The sequence below is a fragment of the Vicugna pacos genome, chromosome 11 (genome assembly GCF_048564905.1).
Source record: "Vicugna pacos chromosome 11, VicPac4, whole genome shotgun sequence".
In the NCBI taxonomy this organism is placed as follows: Eukaryota; Metazoa; Chordata; class Mammalia; order Artiodactyla; family Camelidae; genus Vicugna; species Vicugna pacos.
In genome coordinates, this window is record NC_132997.1 from 28208172 (window position 1) to 28219132 (window position 10961).

Genomic DNA, 10961 nt, shown 5'->3' on the forward strand with positions numbered 1-10961 from the left:
TGGTGTTGCGGCACTTTGCTTGTTTGGGAATGCGAGCTTTTAAGGAGAATAAGTTTGGATCAGGAAAACAGTACGAAATCCTGGATGGCCTTAAAGCCAAGAGATGGGAAACATCCATCTACTGGAAAGAGACATTTGGGTTCTCTCCAGTTTTTGGTCATCGTAAACAGACTTGCCAGGAGTGCCTGGGTCTTTGGTAGACACATCACTTGCTTTGTGTTGAATATTCACTTAGGGGTCGAATTATTGGGCCAGAGTGTAGGTATATGCTTAGTTTCAGCGAATAATGTTAAACAGTTAAAAAAAAACCAAACAAACAGTTTAACCTCCAACCAAGTGGTGTCTGAGAACTTAGTTGCTTCAGATCTTCACTGACTTTTGGTATTTTCAGTCCTCTAGTTTTAATCATCATTCTGGTAGGTTTCATATTTCTTTAAATAACCTAATTTGATGCCACATAGAATATTTTTATTTTGTCCATTCTTATTTGGTTTGTTTTAATTTTTTTTCTAATTTTTTGTTTTTTGCTTTTTTTCAGTGGGGAGGGGAAGTAATTAGGTTTCCTTAATTATTTATTTTTAATGGAGATACTGGGGATTGAACCCAGGACCTTGTGCATGCTAAGCATACACTACCACTGAGCTATACCCTCCCTCCCAGTTTGGTTTTAAAATAGATATTTTAAATTTTCTAATCTATAGCTATTACATTTTATAGAGACACTGTACATTCAAGATTTTATGCAATATTTTCTGATAAAAATTCTGGGTATTTTATGATAATGTTCACCTTTTTATATACTACTGTGAAGAATTCTTTGTGTCTACACTGCACATTTCTTTTTGACAGTGCGTTTTTACCACTGTTCATTCATCCTATGAGATGGTATCCAACACCTCACTCTGAAGTTTTGTCTTATCCTGCTCTATTGAAAGGACATGGCATAAATATTAAGCTGCAATATTCCAGCTTGGATTACTCGTAAATCTCCCTTCCTTACAAGTAAGTTACCGTAGGAAGACTGACTTGGGTTCATAACCTGGCCGCACGCCTTGCTAGCTGTGTGACCTTGGGTGAGTTACTTCACCTCTCAGAACTTGGGGCTCCCCATCTGTAGGACAGGAATAACAAGATCCATCACTTAGGATTGTTGGGATCATCAATGAGGTGGCATCTCTGGTGTCCAACATGTACGATGTACTCAGTAAATATTAGTTTCCTCCTGTACTGGAAGCAAGGTCAACAGGTGCGCCTTCATTACATTTGCCTCATTAGTTCACAGAACTCTTAAAAATGGGCATGACCTTATTTCTCTGCTAACTGTACCTCGCTGGTTGGCCAGAAACCCAAATTATTAAGCATCACCTGGACTTCATTTTACTGTTGGTTTACCCTGCACTCCAGGTAGATCAAAACATCCTGTGTGGCTTTTCAGATCTTGTCCCAATACAGAAAGAATTCAGTATACATTTTTATCTTTTGATGCTCAGAATGTCGCCAGACAAAAGAGTGCTCTTTGCAGTTGTGATTTTGAGAGCCTTCAGCAGAGTGGTGGGTTGGAACATGGCCCTTCTTTGGCACCACATTTGTCGCACACATTCCTTCAGAGTTGACATTTACATCTATCTTCTACAGGGATGGGTTGCTGGCTCCCCAGTTTAGCTAGGACTTTGCCAAGCAGCCTGGAATGGGAGACGACTTTATATTCTGGAGCCAGTCTCATTCCTGCCAGCCAGAGCTCCATCTTGGCTACCAGGTGAGGGGCTGGCCCGTCCATTTGGCCTCGATCCTACTTATTGACACAAACACTTTAAAAATAGGCAAATGAACAATGGGGGAGTGAAAAATTCAGGACACTTAAAAATGCTAGCGAATATGAAAACAAACATATCTATGTGTATGTATGACTGAAGCATTATGCTGTACACCAGAAACTGACACATTGCAACCGAATATCCTTCAATAAATTAAAAAAATTGTTAGAGACTGCCAAAGAAAAGGCAGCGAGCGCTACAGTAGATGGCTTGGAAATTCTCAACGCTTCCGTTCTAGTTTTCGCCATCCCCTCCCCACCAATATACACACCCACTAGAAGACACTGGCATCGGGAAGGTGCCAGCTTGCTTAGCAAGGAGAAATCGTGATCTATCAAGAGCTCAAAGGCAGACCCAGTAGGAAAAGGAACTCTTTTTTCCCTCAAGGTTAAGCTCCAGTGCCGTTGGGAGTAGGCAACACTACCTTTTGAGAGACAGTTGAGGAACATACCCACAATGCTGGCTGGACAGTCTCAGAGAAGGCACGTCCTCTTGGTCCCAGTAGAGGACACTCCTGGTCTCTGCCATCGTCACCTGGGTGTTCAAACCTGTCCTGAGCTACAGGGCCAGGTCTCTAAATGGAGGAGCCATGCTCCTTGAGAGACTCATCGCAACATCCCCATGTGAGTTAAGCATCTCACTTCACTTGCTGGCCCCCTCCTCATCCCTCGGGTTACGTGAACAGTACCATCATTTTCTTGGACCATTCTTTCCACACTGCTCAAACACAGTCTGATTGATTACTTTAGGTGAGGTGCTTTCGTGGCAGAAACTGCAGGCAACCCCTCCAACATCCATTTGTGCCTTCTCTCACAGAGATAGGATTTTCATCTGGGCTGCCAGGATAGAGACTCAGCCTCCTGGATTCCCTGTCCCTGGGTGTGGCCACACTCTGTTGATCTCTGCTCAAAGGGCTGTGAGGGAGATTCTCAGGTGCGACTCCTGGGTCATTTCTTGAAAAGAAAGGAGTATGCACTCCTTCCACCCCTGCCTCCATCCTGCTGCTAGACCATGGCGGGGTAGAGCAAGCCTGTTTGGAGAATGCCCACAAGGAAGCACTACAGAGGTGGCAGAGTGACTGGAAAGGGAGACCTGGTCTTAGCCCTGGGAGGCTGCTGCACCAGCCCCGGGCTGTCACACGTGGACGATTACAGGAGAGAGAAATTGACATCTACCTACGTCCTGACTCTTTGGGGTCTCTGTTAGAACATCTGAAATTTCTCCTAAGGAAAACAGCCACCAGAGAGACCTCAGACCTTAGTCTTCTTGCAGGATCAGCCTCCGATTTGAAGGCAGAATTTGGATGCGACAACGGTGGCAGCGAGGGCAGCTTCCATGGAAAGTCCTATGAGGTTAGTTGGAAGTACAGAGCTCAACATCTCCACGCCTTTCCCTCCTGCTCTGGCTGCTGCAGTCACCCAGACACCGCATCCTGCCTTTTCTGATCTCGAGGGTCTCTTGCCTTACCTGAGCCTCCCTGTCTGCACTTCCTTGGGGCTTAGGGGGCTGGATGACTTTAGGGGCTTCCTAGAAACTTTCTCGGCCTTTCTTCTATCTTTACTCCTATCTTTTCATTTTTTTAAACTTATTGAAGTATAGACAGTTACAATGTGTCAATGTCTGGTGCAGAGCATAATGTTTCACTTACACATATACATTCATATATCTTTTCTATACTTTGATACCAGATGACTATTTGTAAAATATTTACTTCAGTATCTTGATTTCCCCCACGTAGATTCCGCGATGACCCCGTGTGACTGATGACCTCACCCCTGTCTCCCCCTCAAGTGCACTTTCCCCGCCTCCTGGGTTGGTCACATGTCCTCAGAAACCTGCTGGTTTCATTTTCACCTCATGTCTCTGCCCATAGTGCCTCTGACAGTGATGTCTTTGCCATTTTTTGTCCCAAATCAGCCCAGCCCCCTGAGTGAGAAGGCCAAGGCCATCCCTGCCCGCTCTGGCCTCTGCTTTGAGTCCCACGCTGCCTGCCACTGGTCATTTCACTCTACTTGGTATGATGTGTCTCTAATTCTGATAGCTTGTAGAATCACTGGAATTTTGGAGTTTGTCCGTGGCTCAGATGTGGTTTTGGCCAGCTAGAGTATAAATTCAGATAGTCCTAATCAGATCCCCATTTGGCAGTGTCTCCCCTGTCTAGTTACTGCTTTGATCATATTAGAATCAAACTCAAAAACCAGACTCCACGGTGGAGGCGATCAGGGGCTGCGGCACTTAGAACTTTCCCGCTGCAGTGTGTTTGACAGAGAAGCAAGACCCTTGGAAGTAAATCACAGCCCTCAGTTCCTGTTTGCAATTTTGGGGTGAACAGTGAGGTGACAGCCCATCGAACATAAAGGGAGGAGCGTCTCCTCTGAGCCGAATCAGTGGGTCACAGTGCATCTCCGGCCTCCCTCCTTGTGTCAGAAGCAGTCTATTCTGTCATAAGAAGCAGGACGGGAAGGGTTCCCTGGGCGTCGTTGGATGATTCTGATTTCTAAGGCTGGATTTCTTTTTCTAGAAGAGCCTACATCATCTCAAAGACAACCTCTCATTCCGAACACAATGGCAAGCATCCAGTGGGAGCATAATGAATGCTTCCTGGCTGCCTGATAATTGCATGGCTCGCCTTCCCTTTAGCTGTGGAAGGCGGGTCTCAGAGAAGAAACCGCCCACACCCTCCCCATTGCCCTGTCACGTCGCTGCCTGAAGCTTTCCTCCCATTTCGAGCTCGCCTGGTTTCCATTTCCTACCTGATTTCTGCCTCTACCTGCTTTACTTTTTGCGCTTGTGACTCTAGCTACCACATGGAGAGCGAGCTACCTTGGTGCCCTGAAAAATGAAAAAAGGGTTTCTAGTGTACTGCAGTTTTTATTTCTTTTTTTTTGCAGAAGGCAGCAGACCTCAAAGATGTGGTCTGGCACTGAAGGTGGGGGTGGAGATAACGGACACTCTGATGCCTTGGGCAGTTGGAAATTCCCGTAGCCCGGCAAGATTTAAGTGACGTGGAAGAATTTGTTATTTGTTTTCTCTAAAAAGAACTTAGCTCTCCTGGGGCTTTTGCGTTCACTGTATTGACAGTAGCAGGTGCTCGCTTTGAAGCTTAGCAGTAATACGACCGTTAAGTGTGAGTCATAATGTCAATCATTTTTTCTAGCTTCTATATTTTATTTTATTTTATTTTATTTTATTTTATTTTATTTTATTTTATTTTATTTTATTTTATTTTATTTTATTTTTTCAATTGAGGGAGCTTCTAAGTCAATGAGAATGTTGGGTAGTTAGATAAGTGAGGGCACTGGGCAGATAGATGGAGGAGAGGAGGGGATGGTCTGGAAGATGGCGTTCTGCCCGCCTCCAGCATAAAGGGGCTTTATTTCTAAATGATGCCAGCAAGAAACTGATTAGAACCTGACAGCCACTGCGCGGTAGCAGAAAGCAATTGACTGGACAAGACCCAAGATTCATTGTATTATAATTAACACTGCGGTTTAGGGCACCGCGCGCTGTGGGTTTTTCTGTATACACCAGGGGTAAGGACGTGTGCAGAAGGGAGCATGACTAAGCATTCCAGGGACACGCGCTCTCAGTCAGTCAGAAGACCACCTCCAACCGAGGGTGTAAGAGGAAGCGGAGACGAAACCCGCCGCTCTCCCTACCTCAGGTCGGACCCCCTCCCGCTCTTGGAGGTGCACTTTTCTTTCCCTAAATAAATCTTTACAAATCTTTTGCTGCACAACACGCTCCATCTCCCATCTGTAATCTTGCCTTTTGGGTAGGGCAAGGACTTTTTCCTTTTTTGGGGGGGTGGGGTGGGCAACAGAAAGAGTGTCCTTGCTCTACTGATTATCCGACTGAGCTGAGGCCCAAGCGGCAAGGGCCGGGGGTGATTTGGAGCGGGTGGGGGAGCGGAGGGCAGTGCAGTGTCCCCCCCACCCCGCCCCCGCCCCGGCCACCACCTTGAGGGCTGGGAGCAGCCAGGCTGGCTCTGGAACCCCCGACTGGGGAGAGCGCCTGCAGGGCTGTCACCATGATTTAAAGCCCTGAGAAGACAAATTAGCAGGAGGTAGGTGGAGGGTGGCTGTTGTCACTCTCGCCCTGAAAGGACTCCATCAATCAGGGACGGCGCAGCCCCTGCAGACGCCCTCCCGGCCGGTTTCCGGAGGCCCTCCCGTCCGCTCTGCCCTCACGAGTGGGAGCAGGCGGTTCGTCACGCGGGGCGGGCACTGCCCCTGCCCCCCCCCCTCCCCGCAGCTCCCGGAGGGACCGCGCTGGCCCGCCTCCTGACGGCGGGGCTCAGGGTCTTTGCCCCAGCGCGGCGCTCAGGTTCTGGTCTGGGAGGATGTGCCTTTCGTGGGGCGGTGATGAGGCGGTTTGATGAAACAGTTCTGTCACGTTGGACGAACACAGTGGCGCCCTCTGGACAAGGACAGGCTGGTTTGTTCCTTCTCCTCTGTGCTTTGTTCGCAGCATGTCCCAGGCACGTCCGTGCTCCGGCCTGCTGCCAAAGCTCTGCTCGGCCCTTGCGTAATCCTGGGGACACTGTCTGAAGGTCGGTCTGGGGTCCCTCCCCCGAAGGCAAACGAGAGGGCTAAAACCTGGCCGGGATCCCCAGATGTTTTCAGTTTTAGTGTTTAAACTCATTTCTGGCCCCAGCTTCCAGCCTCCACCCAGTTCATCCACTCTCCGGCCACCCAAGGGCAAGATCTGGGGCTCGGGCTGCCTTCAGGGGCCCCCTAAAAGCAAAAGAACCCTGTCACTGAGGCCAGGGGCCAGGCGGTGACTCCTCTTCACTTCCTTCCGCTGCGTGCTCCAGCAGGTTTGTAGTTTATGAAAGAGCCAGGAGTCACAGTGAGGTCAGCCGTGGTGAACTTTGCCCCCTGAACTCATATACCTTTCCTGTTAGGCAAGTAGGTACAAATTCATCGCTTACAGGAATCAGGGTGGGAAATAAGACCTTGCAGGGACTTGCTGGATCTGAGGAATAAGATTCAGGTGTCTCTGCGCTTGGAGTACAAACCTGACAGAGAACTTGCTGTAGGAAAGCCCCCCATGCCTGGGGCGCCTCCGCTAAGCCCACAGGACGGTGGGGCGGTGGGGGGGGGGGGGGAGAAGGCAGCACCTCCTGGCACAGGGGCAGAAAATCCCCTTCTGGGAGGGGCGTGGGGGGCATCCTCTCTGCTGCGGCCAGACAGGTGCCACCCTGACTGTGGGGCTGACAAATGCTTTGTTGGCAGGTTGGTTTTTGGTCACCAGGGGAATAAAAACAGAAAGGAGCAGTCGACAGACAAGCACCTGCTGTTTCTGGGGACACTGTCACCACACACCCAGGGTGGGGACACCGTCACTGAGCACCCAGAGGCAGATGTCCCCTAAGCAGACAGTCTGCCTCCATGGCCCTTGCTGGCTGTAGCTCTCCTTGCTCTGCCGCTTGGGCAGTGAGACCTTGCACAAGTGACTTTACACCTCTGTGCCCCACCTCCTGCATCTGCTAAATTAATTAATAACATCATCACATCCTCATCACTGTGAAGATTAAATGAGAAGTAAAGGCGGAGCTCTAGAACGGTGCCTGGCACACAGAAAGGGCTCAAGTCATCTTCATCAACATCTCCTGCATATCCATGTGTGGTTTTTACCGTTGTTTTTAGTCAAGAATCAAATCTCATCTCTGGTCTTTGTGTTTCGAATCTGGACGGTGGGAACACAGTCTACCTGTCTTTGAGACTTTTCAATCTGAAAGGTCATTTGCGCTTTAGGAACAAGTCTCGTTCGGTTGAGGGCCTCTTCCCTCTTGTGTCTGCAGGATGAAACATTCCTAACCCAGCCCAGTCTCCGTATGGCGGCCGGGTCTTTGTGGAGCATCCTCACTGCGTCCACATGTCCTGCCCGCGGTCAACGTGCTCTCAGAAGAGCCAGCAGGGGGAGCTAAGCGGCTGCTTCCCAGCTCCAAGCCGGGGCTGTGCGGGCAGCCAGAGTCCCACAGCACCTGAGGTCCCTCCTGGGGAGGACGGAGCACCCCCTGGCACGGAGATCCACCGTGCACTTGTGCACATAGACGTTTATGAAGCAGAAAGCTGTGCACTGTCCCTGTGGTGAGACTTATTTCATAGCTCTGCTTCCTTGGGCCAGTGGCCCCTCCTCCCTCAGGCACTGGGAGGCTGCCCTGGGGGGTTGTCGCAGAGTCACTGTGTGGCTGGGAGAGATCTCAGCCAAGGAGGCCTGTAGGAAATGCATTGCTCACAGCACCTAATGAAGGGGCAGCTGGGCCAGGGCACCATCTTCCAGAGTACAGCAGTGAGGGTGTCAAAGGCAGACGCCTCCCAAAAGCGGATGCCTGGGAATGGCCTCCCGCCTCTGTCTGGGGGCCTGGCCCTCAGGAGCAGGGCCCTGGAGCTGCCCTGGTGGACAGGACAGCAGCTTGCTCACCTCTGCCTCTAATGGGCCACCTTCTCCACACATAGTCACCTCCTCCGCCTGCAGCCAAGCTTGTGAAAAGCCAGGCTCTTCTCCATACCTTTGAAAAGTTCAAAGGAACCCGTATCCTTGGGAAAGCCGGCAGCTGAGGCACCTGGATCTGATGGTCCTGAGGGCTTGAGGTGCCCCTGCCCTGTACGGCCCGTCAGTGTCAGTGTCCCTTGCTCTAGGGGAGAGCAGGCCCACCTTGCCAAGCCCAGATCTGTTTGGTTTTATGAGATCAGGCTGTGCCCTTTGACCCCATACTGTGTCTCGCAGCAGGAGCCCTCCCGGCCACGGAGGCCACGAGGCAGATGTCAGGACTACCCTAGAGCACGCGCGTGACAAGACGCACCAAATCCACCACGGTGAGCCGGCCGGCCCTGCTCGGGCTGATGCTGCCTCCCCGGCTCAGAGCCCAGCTCACTTCTGCTCTTGCCGGGGCCCCTGGACCCCACGTCTGATGGGGAGGCGGAGCACAGGCGAGCCTCCCCACGGCAGGCACAGGTGTGTTCAGGTTGGGAGCAGGGCTCGCAGGCTCTCGGAATGTTTGCCTACAAACATCTTCAACTCCACCTGAGGCTTCAGGCCAGTGGAGACTTTCTAGGGGACAACGAAAGCGCTCTGTGCCCTCTGTTCCAGTTGGTGGCACTTACGAAGTGCTCAAGAAATGCTTGTTGAACAGATAAGTAAACTTCACTTAAAGAACAAGATGCTGGGAACGCCAGAGGGAACCTGGTTTGGTTACTTATGGGTACCTAGAAACAGGGCAGGGCGAGAGTGGAAGGGGAAAACTTGCTTGTAACACCCTTTCCTTCTCTTAGTGGCCTCTGCTCTCCTCTCCTGCCCGTCAGACCAACGGTAGTGAATAAAGTACCCTCATAATGCCCCGACCTGCGCAGTGGAAGGCAGGCGGCACCTCCTCCACTTCTGGAAGCCTGTCTTCTGCCCCTCAGCCCTCTGCCTTGATCCTTCAGGGGTCAAGGTGTTCCACGATGGCTCAGTTTGTCACAGATCCAGGACCAGACCCTCAGAGTTTTCCTTTTGTCTGGTGTTTGACCGAGCGCCCCCTGCAGCCAACGGGCAAGTATGTGGCATCGTGTCCGCAACATTCGTGGCATCATTCTTGGGCTGGAAGTTCTGCCTGTTGCTTCACATCTCCAGCGTCTGGACCATTCAGAGTGGAGGTGAGGATTGAATGCTCCCTTATCCCAAACACACACTCATGCACACACAGACTCACACACATACACACACAAACATTCACATACACATATACATACTCCCCCTCCCCACCCCGATGACCCCACATCCTCCCACTGGTTGGAGGGCTGGGCTTATAAGAGAAGACATGAACTTTTCATCTGTACTTTTTCATAACGATCATTCTGTAGGATTTTTCAACATATGTCTGATGGAAGTTGCTCTAAATTTTACCAGTAACAGTTTAACGCTAGAAAAGTAACCTCTGAAACATGGCCATCTACTGCCTCTTTAAAGATTTTGAGGCAGAGAGCATCCTTGAAGTCTTTTTTATGCTCTTAATTGCTTCTCAAACTTGGCTCCCAAATCCCCCTTACGGTAGCCATCGCCCAGCCCCACCCGGGTTATGAGTATCGTTGCTGAGCTCTCCATCAGTGAGGTTTGAATTCAGGTTGGCTGGTACCCTTTCTGATTGTGATCCATTTGGGGCAGTGAATCATCCTTCTGACTCCCTGTGATGGGGAGCTGGGGAGGCTGGCTGGTCCTCTGGACCAGCCTCCATCCTTCAGAGACAGACAGTGGCTCTTACAAGCCTATGGACTGGCTTTGAGTCCTACCTCTGTCCCCAATGAGTGCTGGAAGCTTGAAATTACCGTGATGCTCTGCCCATTGGTTCTCTTGCGACTTGAGGACAGGAGTACCTGTCTTTCAGGGCTTTTGTGAAGAGCAAATGAGATATGACACTGGTTTTATCACCTGTGGTTGTGATGTAGTGATGAAATAAATCTAGTGGGTTGTGACCAGCATTAAGAAAATAAGTAGAATAGATATTAAGAATGAGGTTTCTCTTTGCTGATGGAAATTCTAAAATTCTAAAAGTTCCAAAATTAGGTCATGGTGACGGCTGCACAACTCTGGGACTGTGTTAAAAACCACGGAGTTGTACACTTTAAGTGGGTGACTTGTGTGCTACGTAAATCTTATCTCAATAGAACTATAAACAAAAAAGATTAGCGAGCCCCACAAAAGTCATCAAGCTGTGTGCCTGTGATTTATGTACTTTATTATGGGGTGTTAGATCTCAATTAAAAATAAAAATAAAAAAAATAGGGGGGTGGGGATATAGCTCAGTGGTAGAGTGTGTGCTTAGCAAGCCCAAGGTCCTGGGTTCGATCCCCAGTCCCTCCATTAAAACCAAAAAAAAAAAAAAAAAAAGGAGAAAAAAACACACATGAAAATTATTTAAAAAAAACAGAATAGAAAACAACCAAGTGGGGGAGGGGTATAGCTCAAATGTGGAGCGCTTGCTTAGCATATACAAGGTCCTGGGTTCAATCCCCAGTACCTCCTCTAAAAACAAATAACTAAACTTAATTACTCCCCTAAAAACAAACAAACAAACAAGCAAAAACAACCAAGCACCCCACCTGTAGTAAGAGCAAGCAATGTTTTTTTAAAATGTATTTCAGATAGATTTTTTTTAAATTG